Consider the following 20,148-nt stretch of genomic DNA (forward strand, 5'->3'; position numbering starts at 1 on the left):
CGTCAAAGAAACTTCGAGTAGATAACACGGTTTAAAAAAAAAAAAAAATTGCGACGACGTTTTCGCTATCAACGTACAAACACTCGGCGCTTTTTGTTTCGATTGCCCCGAAACCGTTTTATTTTTATTTTTCACCCGCCCTGTCACATTATTATTACGTCGTCATCGTAAACATCATTATGTATATATATTACACCCGTGGTATTTATACACACGAATAACGCGGATACGATATTTGTATATACCTGCGTATCGTTTCATTTATCGCTTCCTAAGGTCGAGACCCGAGTGCTTTTATTTTTACGAAGGCGCCTGTATACCAATCGGGAATCTGGTAAATTTGTCGTTCAAATACCTATAAACTCGAGTGAATCGTACACGAAAACGTTTGTTTTTTTTCGAAAGGAAACTATTTTAAGTACACCAACAAGCAGGAAACGCTGCAATAGGCAAATAGGTATGTAAAAAAATGTTCTCGTGACTCTCGATTAGTTAGTCCACGAAAATTATCACTGTTTTATTGCTATACAACAAGATATTAGCTATCGTGTAACATGATGAGTTATTACTCCCCATCCACTCTATAGAGCGCGTGAAGTTGCATGGTAAACTAATAATATAAATAATAAATATTTATACGGAAAACTTCATGAATTTCGCTCGTCACAGTGGCTTACCTCGAGAGAAGATATAATATATAAGTTGTTGATTTAATTGAGTTTGAAATGATATCAAACCTGTTCTTGCGACATTTATAAAAGTGAAGAGACTTTTTTGAAATTCGTTTAAATTCGGAAAACATGACTTTTAGACACTTGTGACTTATTGTAGAGGGTTGACTGTCGGCTGTCGCGATTTCAGAGAGTGAAACATAACGTGCCCGACATTGTATTAACTGCTATATTTACTATATAAACGAGCAACGTAAAATCAAATCTATACTTACTATTACACTTTGACCAAAGTCCGACGCTATCGTATATTACAAATATAAGTTATGATGGGTATATATATATATATTATATAAATACACGTAAACGTGCGCCACGGTAACACAATATCGAGCGCGCAAATATGGGGAAACGTTGTAATTTTATATTCTTATAATAATGTCCCGTTAATGTTTTTGATCGAATATTATATAGAATATATAACAGCGTGTCTCATTTTTCTGATTTATAAATCGAACTACTACACAACCCTATATAGCCGCGTACGTTTCTCGTCGCCGTAGATACGCTATAATATTAATACGTCCTGCGAGCCTGCGTGGCGTTTAAAGCATCAGGTTCCAAATAATATGTACACATAATATGTGCTGTGTGTGGGACGGCGGACGGAAGCCCTTCGATATACCGTTTTGAATTGTTTACCGCAATTTGTGACCCCTATTTGTCTGGCGCACACAAGCCACGCGTTTGTCTACAGATGACTGTTCGGTGGTACTCAAGTGTCTGTCGAATCCAAATATTTAATTTTCCAGCCGTCAGGAGTATTTAATCCGGCACCCCGTTTTACCGCAAAGACCTATATAATATTATGTTATTATGTGTGCACACGCTATACTCGCCGCTATATATATATATAATATGATTGTTTGATGGCAATAATAATTGTACGCGACGTTCACTATCGAGTTGTATACATATTATATGTGTATTATGAACGAAACACTTATGAAAACAATGAGAGAGTTCAATTCTACTGTTTGAAAAATGTGTTTATTTCTATTTCCAAAATACTCGACAACGCTTGTTTATTTTAAATGATATACAATTAACGATTTTAGCTCATCTTATAAGATGGACATGCAATAAGATATTATATCTATTAGTAAAATATATTTAGTACTTTACATACTATACTAGTAAGTCTTCGTCTTCTGAAAAAATTGAAAGTTAAAATGTGTCCCTTAAGTGTATCATATTATATATAAAAAAAAATATTATTATACGATTATATATGTATTGTGAATGGAGGTGATAAATAGTGGTAATAGCTGTTAATTTATAACTATTGTTAAACACTAATTTCACACGTCGTTGAATAATAAACATGAGTAGTTATATTATGTATGAAACACGTCATTCGGAAACTGCACCAATAGAAATTTTTTTACAAAAGCACACAATACACACGAATATGCCTACCTATAATATTAGTTACGGACTGTACGCTTGTATTTATTTTATTATACCAATTCAAATTTAACCAATTGTAATATAATTCGTTTTAAGCACCTAATAATAATGGATGTGGCTTTTAACTGTTAAGATCAAAATTTTGTATAGGTAATATAAGCCAGTTTGTTTTAACATTTAACTGCTGCATTTAATCATTGATTACTGATTATTTCCTATACTTATTACTATTTATACTATAGTAATATATTATATTTATATTATATTATATTATATAATTGTGTTTTGTGTAAACTTTATTTTTTATTCTATAGGGGTTTACCCCCCCTCCCAGAAGTGAAACATGTAGTATAATTCTTTTATTGAATATTGCATTAATAACATTTTATACATGTACATAAATGGTAATCCCCCTCCCCCATAAACGAATTCTGTGTACGCCAGAACTCGTCGGCAATTATTAACCATTCACCATTTGATGATTATAAAAGTAAAATATATTGAACTTAAACTAAATATAACTATGAAGCGTATAATTTGTTTAAATTGTATACAGTTTTAAACTGATAATTTTTCCAAATCTTGGCACACATTGCACACCATTAAATATAATTAAATATTAAAATACATTTTTAAGCTCTATAAATAAATCGTTGACTTGTTGCCAATATCAATACAACTGATCTTCGATAATTTATCATTAAGTTTTTTTTCTAAAACAAATCAAGACAACAATTTTAAAAACGTCGTATATAATATGTGTACACGCAACATGTTAAATATATACAATATAATACTGTATTTAAGTGGTGTACACTGAGTAAACTTGAGCTGAAATGGAATATCAATTTACAAGCCACTCTGAAAATACGAGCTTTTCGTTTGCACGGTCAATAAAATTCCCCTCTGTACAGTGGAATGCAATACTAAAACTAAGTCATAACTACACTACTCTATGTACCCTCTTTTCCGGTCCAAGTGATGCTTGTACACTTCCACCCTTTGGCACTAAAAAACAACGTGAATTCACCAAACAATACTTCCGTATACAATTTATCATACTGCAAAAACTTCTGCCATCGTCGTCGGTTCGAATTTCTGAAAATCCCTACTATTCTATTAAAAAAAAAAAAAGTCAAAACAATTTAAAACAGTTAATTTTTTTTTCTTACAAAACGTACCATTTTATTAATTTAATATCGATGTATCAACGTTAAAGAATATTATATATTAATAATATATTTATAATAAGCAATTATATATTACTAAACTGCTATTAAAATACTCTAAATAAAATATATCGTTAATTCTTAACTTTTAAAAACACTTGAAAAAATAGTTACAGTAATTATACTATATAATGAGAAAATTTATCAAATTACAATAACATGTTATATGTTTGATTCGCCCAAATATCAAGATAAAACGTGTGTTACAACAATATTGCTAATTAACGTATAAAAATATTAACATAATATTTTACTAAGGAGTTTTTACCTAATGGTTTTACGACAGTAAACTAAACAAAAACAGAATATTGTTATAGTATAATTTTAATTTATGTTAAATTGTTAAATGCATTCTACCGAGATGTAAAATTCATATTTTTATTTATTAATATTATTTATGAATATTAGTAGGTATATTACACTATACTAAGATAATGAGGATTTAAATTTATAAATTTTAGTAAATAAACATACTACAAATTATTATTGCACCAATACCATATTATTTTATTTTATATTATCTTTTATTATTAATTTACTTCAAATTTTACCAAGATAAGAAATAACCCATACGATTAAGGCTAATATTACCGTCAATCAAAATACTATTTGTCCTTATATGTAACTATTATAAAATACGATTAAGTTAGCATTTACTAATATAAAATCACTCTCAGTACCTACTTATAAAACGTACATCTTTGTAGTTATAATTGAATTATAAAATAAATAATAAAATATGTATATATATTATACAATATAAATAAAGGTGCGTATCCTTTATATTTATGTGTTTATCGATAATATATTGTGTAACGAAATGTCAAAACTCTTCGAAAAGAAAAACCAGAATAAAAATGGGGATATGTGGAAATAAGAACCGAGGGGACATTATGTCGCCCTATACACAATTGGCAAGGGATTCTACGCTTTATTTTTTGTTTTCAAACGGGAAGTCAAATTTTTTACCGTCCAGTAAGTCCGTTATTTATGCTTATTTACATATCAATAGTAAGAATTGAAATGCCGAATAAATCCAATAACATATTGAATATTAGTCAAATTGACCTTCAATTTGCTTACACGTAATCGAATAATAACATAAATAAAATAACAAACTATTGTTCGTCGGCGCTATCTTACGTTTAAAAATGTCAGTATATTCTAAAACAGACTGCCTTATTTATAATTTATGTCATTTTATAAATCAGTAATAAGAAATTGCGACTATATGCTGTTTATTATATAATATAGTAATAACCGTATTAAACTTACAATAAAACCTTAAACTGTTGCATAAGTACTATTTAAAACTCTTAATGTAAATTACTGAAAGTATAAAATATATAATAACAATTTTATACATTAATTATCATATAAACTACTGTCGAGTAATATTACGAAATATATATAATATACATGTCATCATGATATAATTTATTAATCGATATTATGTATATTATTAATAATAATTTCTAATAAATTACGTTCACAGCTATGTTATTATATTTTTATTTATACGATTATTTGTATGACGTATATAAAATATATATACCTACCTAATTACAATATGTTCTAAATGGCTTAAGTTTTAATAATTGTTATTAATAGTGATATATTTTTTATTTTTTTAAGATCGATGCATTTTCTTCATCGTTTTCCATCGAAGGCATTTAAATGTCTACCCTTCAATTACATTTAAAGAAAAGTAAGTAACGGTTTATTATAGACTGGCCGTTTTCATCAGAAAATTCAAATTAATAATATATATTCAGGTTAAATAAAAATGCAGTGAAAATGAATAATTGTGGTAAGTATTTTTTTGGTTTCTTTATGTTTCAGTTGTATAAGGTGCAGACAGTGTTGAAAATTTTACATGGCGTCCAGTGGTTTACGTCTTGTCTCGGCATTGAGCTTTCTCGGCCATAACGGCGACGGTGGCGTCTTAAATTTCACGAGACAATGTGATACGTTAACTTAACTCATAAATCACCCAAGATAATAATAATAATAATACTTATTTACTTTGGACGTTGCTGGTCGAAAGTATTTATCAAGGTTATAGGAAAATGCATTACTTCTAACTTATTGTGAAACATCGCTCTCATAACATAAAATTTAAATTAGATACGTATCAATGAATTCAATTTTGAAAATTTGATGACCACAGTATGATAATATTTAGCTCACAGAAACACTTCCTGTTGCAAGCTATAGTAGGTTTAGGTTTTAGTGATAAGTTGAAAAAAAATTTTATGTATTTTAAAAATGTCATACATTATATTTTAAATAATAATCAATTATTATGAAATATTAAAAATTATTTTATTTGTAATAGAAATCATATTTTCATACAGAGACGCCACGAGCAGAAGACTTCATCAAGGTCAATAGAATAGGTTCCTCATACAGAGTACTCCGTGGGTTATAATAAATGCGGTACCTATTTCTATACGACTATACCCAAGATAATAAACATAATTATTATATAATATACTCAATAAAACAAAAATCAGAACTGGACTCACGGGATGAGACTTAGAAAAAGAAATAAGAGAATTTGGTTTCTATTATCATGACTTCAGCTACATTGCTGTAGGATTCTCAACTTATTTTGTTTGCCATTCAGAAGGTCCTGACCACTTTGTGTAAGACAACGAGAGTAACTACTTGTTGAGTAAAACCATCTAGGTAGATATCGGAGTTAAAAAAAAATTTCAAAAATTACAAAAAACGACCAAAATCTAATACTTATAAATTTAGGGTGCCCAGTAAAGTAGAAAATATATACTGTAATAATATTTCGTTTTTTATTTTTTATTTGTAAGACAAGTTTAAAAAAATTAAGCTGCGAAATCATTGTACCAAACACCACTTCGAGATGAAATTATGCTCAATGTACAGCAGTATGTTAAAGTAACATAATATTATAATAGTACCAATAGGTTACTCGAGGTCTTTAGCGTGCATTATGTTCCGCGCATTTGTATAACCGTAAAATCGTAAACTTTGGAAAGCTGTAAATTCAAAAGTAAATCTAGAGGCAAATTCTGATATCGTCTTTAACTCGTCGAGTTATATCAAGTTTAAAATAAAAATAAAATTGGCCCGGAGACACTAAACTGCATTTATACCGTTTATTTTTTCGTCAATTATATTATTATCGGTAGTAACGCATTTTCGCAACACCTACAAAAGTACAAGATATAATTTTACCCGTACCTGTCGACACTTTTTTTTCTCACGTCTCGGGACTTTAATTATTGTTTTTAAAACTTCGCGATAGTATAATTTATATTATATGCTTACTATACCTACGTTTCGACTGTGCAGACGACAAATAATCATAATAATATAATAGAAATGAACATAAATTTCCCGCGGGACTCTGTGATTGCTGCGGTGACGACGACGACGACGACGACGACGACGACGACGACAACGTACACGTCACGCGGGCGCGAACCAAATGGACAGAAAATATTCCTATTAATTACGCGGTTATTGTGTGCTCGCTCGCGCGTAATTATACGTACGTGACGGGACGGGGCTCGCGCGGACGTCAGTGCGTGCGTCTAATGAAGTGTGAAGTGTTCGATAAAACGACGACCATGGGAATCGCACGACCCCTAACACATAAATGCACATGTATAATATATAATATTATACGCTGCGTGTATAACGTAATATCATTTCGCCGGCGAAGTTCGTGGACCGTGCTGGGCGGCATGTATAATTTATGTATATACGTTCGCGTATATTATAATATTATTTGCACTATGCGAGCATAGGATTTTGACATGAGCCGCAGTTTTCGAACGATCGCGTACGAAGTACGTATAATAATAATATATATATATATATAACACTGTGACGGTATTATATAATAAAACGCCGCAAAAATAATTGTACGACGACGCTGAGGTTCAGGAAACTTTTTCCGAAATTTTGTACTTACTACGAGCTTTCTCGCCATCGCTAGACCGCCGCGCTAGGCTGTAAATCGTATACGACGATGACTTTCTAACTTCAATATGCGACCGAACAATACAATTTATTATCGTATAAATATATAATAAAAGATAATTATTTTTCTCTTCGCACGTGATGGTTGTTCAGCTGCAACTGCAACGAGCGTTGAGTATGTCGGCTGATCTGTCGTGCTTTCTACCACCGTGTGCAGTTAAACTCGGTAATAATGATGATTACAGAATTACGAGCTCCCTACGCAAAGCTGTTTAACTAGCCATCGCATTAGCATACACGTATATAATACATATATATTATGTACTCGTATAACCGCGGTATTAGGTGTGTTATAATAATGGTTTCCGCTAAGTTTTCGACCGACTTCTCTCCCCCTCAGCTATTTTCCTAGTCTTGTCCTCTCAGCGGTCGTTATTTTTAACTCCCGACTCGCGTACGCCCCCACGTGCACGCACGCAGCACAGACATATAAGCCTTCCTGACGACCCTACATCACAGATTATCTTAAGTCCCATTACCGATAAACCATATTATATCGCGAGTAGTTAACGGCGTAGTACTACACTATACTGCAGTACTATTATAACGGTCCGGGCACTCCAAATCTGCAGCAGAGATTTATGATAATAATAACAACACAAATCGTACACTCGCATTAGTCGCATTATATTGATGTCTTATCTTATTTTATTTCTCAATCATTATATTTGTTGTTTATGTCCAATTTTTAGTATAATTAAAATCTATATTATATACTTGCATTATTTTACATATTTGTCTGAAGTCTCGTTATTTTTATAAAATACTTAATCACTTGAAAACCTACTATTTAGCTTCACGTAAACAGTAATATCGTGTGGTTAGATTTAATGTATCATCAATAAACTTACTATAGCTCTGTAGTATTTTAATCGGATTGTTTTATTTTAATTTTAATACCTATTCACCAATAATATTTTATTCAATAAAAATTAACAGGCCAGTAATTATTTGCAGTAAATTCGCTTCAAATTTTGTGAAACAGTAATATTATTTATAACCATCATAATCACTCGTTGACTCTCAAACTGCTGGCACAATTATTAAAGTCTATGGTTTTGAATATTAATCCTGTAAGAACCTATACTAATTTATTTTGATATTGTTCCCATAATTTTTTTAAACATTTTTATACGAATAAAATTTTAGTATTATATTATTGTCTACATTATATAATTTATAATTGTAATAAGTTGTTCATACTTGCTTAACTGATTCACATTTAAAATGTGTAAAGTAAGTCTTGTCTCGTATAAATATTGAAATAAAATAGTATGATATAATTTAATCCCAGCGGTTTCAAATTATAAGTCCATGATGTATTATTCGGTCGACATGTGCACTATACTCGTAACATTAAACCGGGAATTTACACAATTTATTTTCAACAAGGTGTTTAAATCGTGTAATCGTGTTATTTTATCCACAGAACTTTGAGTAAAAGTTGATAAGTATATACTCAAATATAAAATTAAAATCAAAGAATTGGTTTGTCATTGAATTACGATCAAATAACATGACTCGTAACAGTCGTATCCTTTTTAACACAGTTGTTATAAAATAAATAAATAAATTATTGTGTCACGGCGTTATGGATATGCAATTTCACATCACTTTTGTGTCTCCGTTTTCCAGTACCTATAATCTCATCAAGTACAGGCGTACAGCAAATTTCCAAAATATATCAAAGTAAAGTGTATTAGGTGAAATATTACAATATCATAGAATACGTCTTAAGAATTTATTATGAATTTAATTATTGGATTTTTGTGCAGCTAACAACTAAAAAACGAGCAATTAAAATATTAAAATTTCCAAAATCGTGCAAAAATAAAATTTTCATTATAGATACTTCAAATTATATTTTTAATACTAATTATTTTGTATAATATTATTATTTATGAGTTGGAATTAACTAATAAATATTATATGAAAATACAAAAATTAAAAATAAAAAAAAGTGGGCAAGTGGGTACCGTTCTGCTGTACATTAGGGGGTGGGGTTGACCTCGGACTAGGGTAGGTTAAATTTGAATGCAATGATAGGTATCATTGTATACGAAAAACGATTCTGAACGAAGATGATTTGTCAGCCTAGGATATAATTTCCAGTGGTTGGTGAAAAAGGTGGTTTATGTTTTAATGACCTGAATACACCAAAATTTAAGTTCTTTTATAATTATTGTAAGCTAAACTTATGAAAAATCTTGTATTAAATTTTCAACTCTTAGCTAGGTACCTATACAAACATTTTTATGAATTATACCTACAAAATAATTTGCAAATATTCATAATTTTGACGAATTTTCGTCAAAATTTGAACTTCAAATGCTAATAAAAAAAAAATGTGCCTATATATTCTTATAATTTTTTAATCACTATAAGAATAACATATGAGGAACTTTGTATAAAATTTTCAAGTATTTTGATTGGGCCAAAAAATTTTTATCGACACTTCAAAAAAAAATTTTCAGAAAAATTGAAAATTCCAGTTGTTTATAAATAGCTCAAAAAAACTCAAAATATTTTGAAAATCATGTAAGGAAAATGCCAATCTAAATAACTGGAAAAATTTTCAAGTATCTATGACTTATACTTTTTAAATAATAACAAATATTTAAAATTGTTTGAGGATAAATCGTTATCGTTACGCGATTTCGTAAAAATTTAAAATTCAAACGCACTTAAAATTTTTCTTATAATGATGCTTCGAGTTTTCTCTATAGATACTTGAAGGAGAACTTATGGAACACTTAGTATTGTATTTTCAATTCTTAGTTATTAACACAAACAATTTTATAATTTTTCAACTTCAAAATTACTTGCAAATTTTCGCGTTTTCGACAGATTTCGTAACAATTTGAACTATAAACGCTTATAAAAAAAAATTGTGACTAACGATTTTTAATTTTTTTTAGCTACAATAAGAACAACTCATAAGGAACCTTGTATTAAATTTTCAAGTTTTTTTGGTCATCCAACATTTTTTTACCGACACTTCAAAAAAAAATTCGCATAAAAATCGAAAAATTTAGTGGTCTATAAATAACTCAAAAAAAGTGAAAATTTTTTGAAAATGTAACTGTATAATATAAATAACACTAACATAAACATTTGGTGAAAATTTCAAGTATTTACAGTGATTAGTTTTTGAATTACAGCCATATATAAAAAAAAACGATTATTTTGAAAACTGTTGGAAAATGTTTACTTTTTACCCTATAATTCACCAAGGATATTCACTTTTCCATCGGAAACCACCCCCGAAGTTTGAAATTGAAGCATTATTTCGACTAGTTATGCTGTACACAGACACAAAAAAAAAAAAGATAAAAAAACCTACATCATTGTAAAATCAATACATTCATCACTTCGTTCAGAATCTAAAATCAATTTAATTTAAATAAAATAATAATAATCTGATTTACAATATTTGATTAAAATGTATTGTTATGTACATTTTCAAGTTTACTAATTAGTATATTTATATATAAAAAAAAAAATGAAAACGTGCTATTTTGTGCAAAATAAAACGGTCTTTAAATATTAATCAACATACTTCGATTTGGATTTTTAGCCTGTTTCTGTAGAATTTAGAACACGCCATAAAATCAGGTATTTCATTAATATAAACTGGTAGCAATTTCAGATCGCTGTTATATCACCGCTACGTCAAATCCAAATCCGCGTAATGGCGCGCATCGCATTTTTTTGGCTTAATAATAATATAACACGTCGAAATGAAAATATCGACGAGTATTGTAAACCTACTTTTCAAGGGCCCCGTTTAAATGTAATAACAAATATTCATCGCATAAATCCCACTATTCGGAATATCATATTTAACAATAGTTGTGGGTACCTATACAATATTATAATATTTTATATTGACTCATCACGCAATTCAACTACAACAATTACAGTAACGACGAGTTAAATATAAATATCACTCGAAGCCGCGTACGCTTGCGGTAATGCCACTTGTCGTGCTCGACGCGTAGTCGGGGAAAAAATTTATCGTAAATTTTCAAAATATAATATTCTTTCGTAATCGATCCCGCGCGTATATCATACATCATCCACTCCAGCGATCTAACTCTCGCGTCTATCACGGGCGTGCGTATATAAAGCACAACGTCGTCTAGTCGTCATTAGTCTCGCAAGTCCGGGGGGGGGGGGTTGTATAACGAAGAGGCGTGAGCGCGATCAGGGGCTTGAGAGGGATTAGGCCCCAACGCCGTAGAAGAGTATAACGGCGGTGGTAAAGGGTGACGGTACGGCCGGTACACGTGTACCGACGGTGGCGGCTGCTGAGGCTGCCGTGGGGCAATTTGACGTAGTCGTCGTCGTCGTCGTCGGACCCCCGACAATTTCATTAAACGTTTACCACTCCCACACGTCGCGCGCGGTCACGTCATGACGTCGGGACACCCGCGCGGCCGGTCCGGGTCGAGGGTGGACTGCTCCGGCTACCGCGAAAATCACGCCCCGGCGACTGCGGCGTCGGCACAACACGCGCCCGTCGTCCCGAGCACGCATCGTACACGCGCCCGTGCCCCTCCGAGCCACTCGACGACGACTGGCCGAAAAAACCGCATATTAAAAAAGTAAAAAAAAAAAAAAAAAAACCGTCCGTTATTGAATAGTAATAATAAAAATATGCTACGGGCGAGTAATATATAAAGAGTAAAAAGGGAGAAATCGTATATTTTATTTATATACACATACACTTTTTTTTTCGCCCCGTCGATGACCTCCTCCGTATAATAATATACAATAATACGTGTCAAAACAGAGTCGGCTGCTATATTATATAGAGTCCTCGTCCGAAATCCAATAATAACGTTGACGACGACGCGGTTCGCATAATGTATATATTATTATTATTGCGTTTATTTCGGGCCGACGCCTTTCGCAACACGCCCCTCTACGCGTATGGTTCGTAGTATATACAATGTACATAATATATAAATAAAATATTCACTATATTTGTGTTTGTGTGTGTGTGTGTGTGGGAACTAACTTGTGAGATCAAATCATGAATGGAATTGAAGGCTAGACAAAAAATATGCACTTATAAATTTGTTTTTATTAAAATACCAACATACATATTATTATTTTATTTTAAAATATAAATATTAACAATCTATAATACATGTACAATAAGCAAATTTGATAATTACAGAAAAAATATTTATATAATGTGAAATAGTATGAGAAAGGAGGCTGTCCAGTAACAACAGAATCCTCAAAAAATTTATTTTGCCAATGCATCCCTGGTGGGGATCGAACCCACGACCTTTGGATTAGAAGTCCAACGCGCTATCCGCTGCGCTACAGGGACTGTAGAGATCTCATCGTTAACATCTTATAATTATAATACAAGATAATAATAACGGAATGTAGTACACAGTTATTTGTTCATGGCATTTTAAGAACTCTATTGAATAAAATTTAAATTAGGAAAATATACAAAGTAGAAGAGAAATGGAGGTAGGAAAGATAAATATTATAATATGAAAGATTAGATAAGATCGGAACCGACTACCGAAATAATCAATACGTATAGGTACGATTAAGTCGCCATTCAAAGTTTTTAGAGGTCAATGACAAATCAATGCAAAGGCTATTCAACCGTCATAACACGATACGATATAAAGAGATAGTTGCTTAGATTATTTTTCGAAATATTGAAAAATATAGGTAACGACTAATAAGGTCTTTCATAAAATTTGTCATATCGCTGTTAGTTTAACTGATAGTCTTCTGTATTAAATTAATAACACACTATAGCAATTATATACGAAATTATAATCAGTAAATACGAAACATTAAATAATGAATAATTACCTAATATTGTAAGAACTAAGAACGTACTGTTTTATAGCTATTTGAGCCAATATATCACTACCACCCGACTTTGTAATCCATATCATCAATAACGAATTTATACGAAGAAATTTGAATATTTTTATCATTATTCTTACCATCTGACCGCAACAATAATAAAATATAACAATTGATTATTATAATTTAAGATAACTAAAAACGTACCTAGCCTGCTTATATTATACTATCATTACAAACTTCAGAGACAAAACGAAATTGTATACTAATAAGTAGGTACACTAAATAATCTAAACCATGTGTATTTTTAAATAGGTTTTTATTAACTATAAATCTATATGGAATTTATTTTTGAGGACTTAATAATAAATTGTCCTATTATAAGGTCTGTAGCAAATCGTTCATCGCTTTTAAGAATGAACCTGTAGTTAACTAAATAATAAAATTTATATAATTTAATGCTGCTTGTAATTAAAAATACGACTTTTTTTAACAATTAGTTAATAAACTAAATGTTTACCTTTGGAATACTACTGTGCGTGTTTTGTCAACGACATGATAAATATTACGTGTAAGCACATTGTACCCATATAATTTATGTACTATTATTTATTATTATAATAAAATTAAAAACTCAGGTTTATAAATACGTTCTTTATATTTATTTTTAATGGATATTCGTCGAGCATTGCGTGACAACCAAAATAGTAAATATTAATAACTTTTACGGTCGTCATCGCCTTGTGGCACTAGACCGTAGGATGGTAAAATATGTTTTATATTAATATTATTTTTGGGACGATAAACATGGTTAGCTTAGCCCGCACAGTTGACCCGCTGTAGAGAGTATTAGTTCGTAATGACAATTTATATTACACTGTTGCCTGTTATAATATAGAGGTATATAGAAATTCGGTCTATAACAAAAAACATTTCTTACCATCTAGGTCCTGGGTAATTGCAGCATAAAAATAAAATTGTATTGGTGTAGCACATGACAGTATGGCTTATATTTAATTTAAGAGTAAGATTTATATTATTCACCTTAAACTTAAACTAGAAAAACAAAATAAGATTTAATCAAAAACTTACTTAAAATGATTCATCAACCACAGTGTCACACTATAGTGATTAGTGACATTGAATATCGTATTAAAAAAAAATTTCCACACAATCGAAAAATATAGTAGCGTTATTCACATTAGTGTAAAACACTAAATCGTAAGTATTTTTTTGTTCTGTGAAATATGTATGTGTCAATCTATGATTCATTCAAATAACGGACTTCTTGAGTCTCCCTCACCCTGGCAAACTATACATCATTTCACACGTCGGACAATAAACCGTACTAACGATGATTTATACATTGAGAGTGCACATTATTACACACTGGGTATATTTTGCATCGTTATACTGGGCGGAAAGGGGAAAAAAAGATAGGAGAAAGATCAATGTCGTCATCGCCACCTTATACAGTCGATTAAACAGTATAGCTGGACCGATGTGACCATAACATAAAATATTCTGCATTTTTTTAGCGTCTCCGAGATGATTTTTGATAGTTTATTACAGTTTTTTTTCATACATATAATATATATTTGAATAACACGCCAGAAAATGTAGTGAATTAAATTTACGGTTATGTATTTGTCATTAAGTAAAATATTATGTACAATCGCAATATGATAAAATGATAAAATGATCTATTTTTTCTTATACCTAATATTAAATTATTATTTGTGACATAGACATAGATTCTTATTAAGTTATGTAATCGCATACTACTATAATTAATATTAGGTACATGAATATTATAATACTTATTAAGAAGTAGTATAGTAATAAATGATTATTAATAAGCAAAAAATGTAATTTATCTTTTTTGTTTTTTAAATAATAGCATTATTATATTATTATTAATATATTTTTATCCTTATTATAGCATGTATTTATTTAGTTTTTCATAAAAGTATCATTTTCTTATTTCGATAATTTTTTTTTTTTTTTTTGAATATTGTGTTCTTATTTTAAAAAGACCTACAACTATAAGAATTACCTATTCTTGAATTTTTTTCAAAATTATTTTTAATAAATAACAATGTATAATATTATGTACTTATTAATTAAATATTCATAAAATGATATCTAAATAAATTGCAATAGATGGCTGAAGTTTTTATCTGTGATTGATAGAACTTTGCGTTTAGATATTTATCTATAGATAAGTCTTGACACTGTTTATAATAGATATTATAAAACATTTCCATTGGCACCGTTTTAAAATTGAAATGATAACTCATAAATAGTGTAAAGAATAACAACCAAAAAACAATCGTGTAAGTATAACAATTCATATTAAATCTACCAAATCGCAGTAAATGTAACGATAATGCAATGCTCTATAATATAACAATATAGGAAACGCTTTTGGTGAGTGTCGGGTGTGCACGATCATGCTTCGGATTTGTTTCTTTTTCACTTCACCCCCGTTTCCGGTTGTTTGGTCTCACCGGTTATTCCTGCGCGATAAACACCAAAAATATTTTTTTTATTTTAATGGATTCCGAATTTTATTAGGTTTTTTCCTTCTTTTTCATATTTTTTTGTTCCACAATTCTTCACAAAGTTGTATTATACGTAGCCAAAGTCAACACACATGATGCGTAACGCATATATGATATACAATGTAAATAACCAAATAGATTATAGGCATAGTAACTTGAGGCAAAAGTACGTATTTGGTTAATTTTTGATATTGGAGCAATCTAATTATTATTTTTTTTTACATTTAATCATTTTAAATAGATAAAAATTAACAAATTTGTTAATATTCACAGTTTTTTAATCATGTTAAATTTATTCTTCTTCATTTCCCATATCTTTGAATTAGAATTAATTAAAAATAGATAAATATTCTCTACTCATGGGCGATTAAAAAAATAATATAGGTATAATTTATAAGAAAAATATGCATAAGTACTTATGAAAAATAAACTATGTCTATATTTTTTGTTATTAAATCATAAAATGAATTAAAGCTTGGAATTTCCAAGAAACTATTCTACTAGATATAGAATAATATACAAATAATAAAACAGAAAAACTCAGTAAGACATTTTCAAAAATGACAAGCGATAAGCACCTTTCTATTTTAAAACCTCGTAAAAAGACATTAAAAGTTGTAGAAAATAAAACAAAATTTCAGAAGCAATTATTGGACACTGCAGTTCAACCAAAAATAAAGACATGAAAAAGGAAATATTGTATAATTAAAAATATAATATTATAATAATATGTAAAATATATGTGCGCAATGAACCAATATGCAGTCACTTCAAATATTTACTAATAACATATCTCAACCTAGATTGTTAAGTACATAAGTTACATCATATTAGTCATTACTCATTACTCATTACAAATAATACTGTAATACTAATAATATTATGTTCCATAACAAATTATTAAAATTATGTTTTTAATTGCATTTAATTTAACCTTAACTTAATTAATGAACTTTCAATTGTTTTAACAATAAAAGTAATTACCTAAATATAAATTTTAAATTACATCATAAAAAAAAAATTACGAAGTAGGTACATTAATTACACCTACGATATGTCAACATCACATAAATAAATAGATACTGTAATAAATACTGTCCAATACATAATATCTAATTCACTTATCACCGAGGAACATTAAATAAATATTAAAGTTTCATACTTATGCAATATTATAATTATGAAACATGAATACTTGTACTTACGCAATGTTCAAATGTTCAAATATTGTTTTATTGAATTATAATTTTGTTTACACGATACCACGCAGCTGTTAGATGATAATTATGTAATAATATTATTTATTTACTGTGTAATATACAATCTGGAAATTTTAAATTAAAACAATTCAATAATTACTGTACCTAATTGATATTTACTTATATTTTGAATTAATGGTATTTAATTTTTAAATTTCAATTAATCAATACAATTTGTGTAATTATAAATAAATACCAAATTAAAAATAACTAATATTACTTATTTTTTAAATTATGAAGTAAGTTTGAGTTTGGTAACTTGAATTATTACTGATAAATTTAGTGATTCCTATGATAAAGAATATTATAATGTAGACTAGGTACCAGGCGCGTAACCATAATTTTTAAGAGGGGGAAGAGCGCTTAAATTTAATATTTAAATACAACTTAGAAGAGGAAGCTGTACAATCATCAATCATGAAGTTACATGGTCACATTAATAAACAGGTATTACAAAATATGTTGTAATTTAAAATACTGTTTTTAATACAGTATATTACTGTATGTATGCCTGAATAATATAAAATATCAATAAATATAAAAAATTATAATAATAATTTATTATAATAACTGTCTAGTCTATCTTGTCAAATCTTTAGATAATAGGGTCCATCACATGCGACATAATTTACCAATAGCATTTCTATAATAGCATTTGTTTATTACATATTTTGTTAAACCCTGAATCGGCTGAATCACTCTTAGACAACGTATTATAATATATTTTAGATTATATATTTATATCACCAAGGGGTAGCGTTATAACATTCAAAACACCCAACTCCCGGCTACTCGCCTATAGACTATACAATAATTTAAACAGATATTGTCATTCATTGTTATTACTTTATTTAATTTACATGTACCTATAGTATAGTACAATCACAAGTAATTAGAAGTAAAATAAAAACAATAACAAATAATAAAAAAATTTAATAACCAGTTGGCACATCTAGATAGATAAATTTAAAGATAATTCTAGTAATTAGGTAAGTACTAGTAGAGAGCCTAGATAATAATACTATCTAGGCTCTCTAAGTACTAGTATTACTATCTATGTGACTGTGTACATATAATATATATGAACTAATACAACTCATTTTATTATCTTTATTGAGCATGGCCTCTCCATAACTATACTTATAAGTATATATACCGGAAGGTATTACCTAATGAAACTGATAAAAGAATAGGTAATACAAAATATTCTCATTTCATAGTACAAAATACAAATATGGAATAGGTAAAGTTTAACAAATCAATATTTTTAATAATATAAATTTAACTACCATGTATGATGTATCAAATCACGAAAAAAGTTTTTCGTATTTTAACGTTTCAGAATCAGGACAATATTCTGTGGATAAATCTCATAATAATATTGAATAATGTTATTTTTTAATAATAAAAATAAAAATAAAACTTAAAATACCTACTTGGATAATTATTATAGTAGCACAATTATAATAATAGGTTTATTATAATTATACAATGATTTACTATTAAATTCATATTTAATACTTACATCATGATACACTAATACACAGGACAACGTGATAGAATATACACTCAATATCACTGCTACTGGTTATAGGTATAACAGAGCGTTCTTTATATAACCGTGGTTATACCTAGTTTTCACCTTTTTCCATTAAGTCATTATGGACATTGAACAAGTTAAATAATCTATACCCTCATGTTTTCAAGTATAATATTGATTATTCGTTTGAATATTTTAAATGTCAATTTTTAATAAATTCGGTTCTGAAAGCGCATTAATACCTATTCGTTTGTTGTGCTGCGCTTGTATTTCTCGCACTTTATGTAGGTACCTACCTACCTATAGGTACGTATAACTATCTATTGAGAAATAAATATAAATATTTACAAGGTATTTTAATAGATAACAATGAATTAAAATGTGCAGCAATGAGAATATTAAAATAAAAAGTTTGGGAAGCACTAGTAATAGGTATAAGTCATAATGTAGGCATAGTAATAATCACGAATAGGTAGGTACCTACCAAAAAAATAAAATATTAAAAAATACGTTTTTAAAAGGCTGTTAAATGTAATAAAACTGAGTCTTTAAAGGACAAGCGTCCAATGTCAATCAATCATGTACAATACAAACAATAAATATTATAATAATAATAACCAATAATAATAATAGTCAATATTAATTTGCCACCATGAACACTAGAAAAATGACGCCGAACTCGGTCGGCCAAAGTGATTTCTTTGTTACACATAAAGCATAGGAATTTTATTGGTTTTTTTTTATTATTGAAACTTTGTGGTTTTACAATTTATTTCAACATTTGTTCTCGATCGAATTTATTTATTTCCAAAAATATATTATAAATTCTAGATATAGAGATAGGTAGGTACCAATTAATATAGTTGTTTTTAAAAAATACTTTCAACTTTTATTATAGGTACCCCTACATATGGCTATACAAAGGTATAGACTACTATGGATAATATACTACATACATAATATTAATGTTCGTCAATGCATAGGTGTTATCACGACCTATAATAATCATATTATGTAGGTATATACAACTTGTACGGTATACGTATTAATATTTATAAATACGAGTAGATAGGCATACATACCTAGGTAGGTATATAATACTAAAAAAATTATAAAATGTAAAACGTTTAAAAACAATTGTATCTCTTATTACTTGGTATAAAAGTCGTTTATATATATAGGTATTCTTGAAAAGTTGAAAATACATCAATTCGATCGAGGATTAGATTTAAAAGAACCGTTTTTCGTTTACCATTATTCGTAAGTTTTAACATTTAGATCATGATAATAAAATATTAAAATATTGCCTATGCTTAACATGTAACAACATCACTCTGACCGACCGAATTCGGCGTCATGATGGCAAAATTAATATTGATTATAATATTTATTGTACGTATTCTGCATGATTTATTGACATTAGATGCTTGTCCTTTAAATATTCAGTTTTATTATGTTTAACTTAAAGTTAAACTGCCTTTTGAAAACGTATTTTTTCACATTTTTTTTTTAAAGAAATCTACACTGAACTGCTTGAAAACC

General features: G+C 29.0%; 1 non-coding gene across 1 annotated transcript; it reads right to left on the reverse strand.

Moving 5' to 3' along the window:
- Nucleotides 1–12,667: 12,667 nt before the first annotated feature.
- Nucleotides 12,668–12,740, reverse strand: Trnar-ucu (transfer RNA arginine (anticodon UCU)). The gene has a single exon. It is a non-coding gene; the product is annotated as a tRNA-Arg (tRNA).
- Between the last annotated feature and the right edge of the window lie 7,408 nt (nucleotides 12,741–20,148).

Source organism: Aphis gossypii, chromosome X (assembly GCF_020184175.1).
Source record: "Aphis gossypii isolate Hap1 chromosome X, ASM2018417v2, whole genome shotgun sequence".
NCBI lineage: Eukaryota > Metazoa > Arthropoda > Insecta > Hemiptera > Aphididae > Aphis > Aphis gossypii.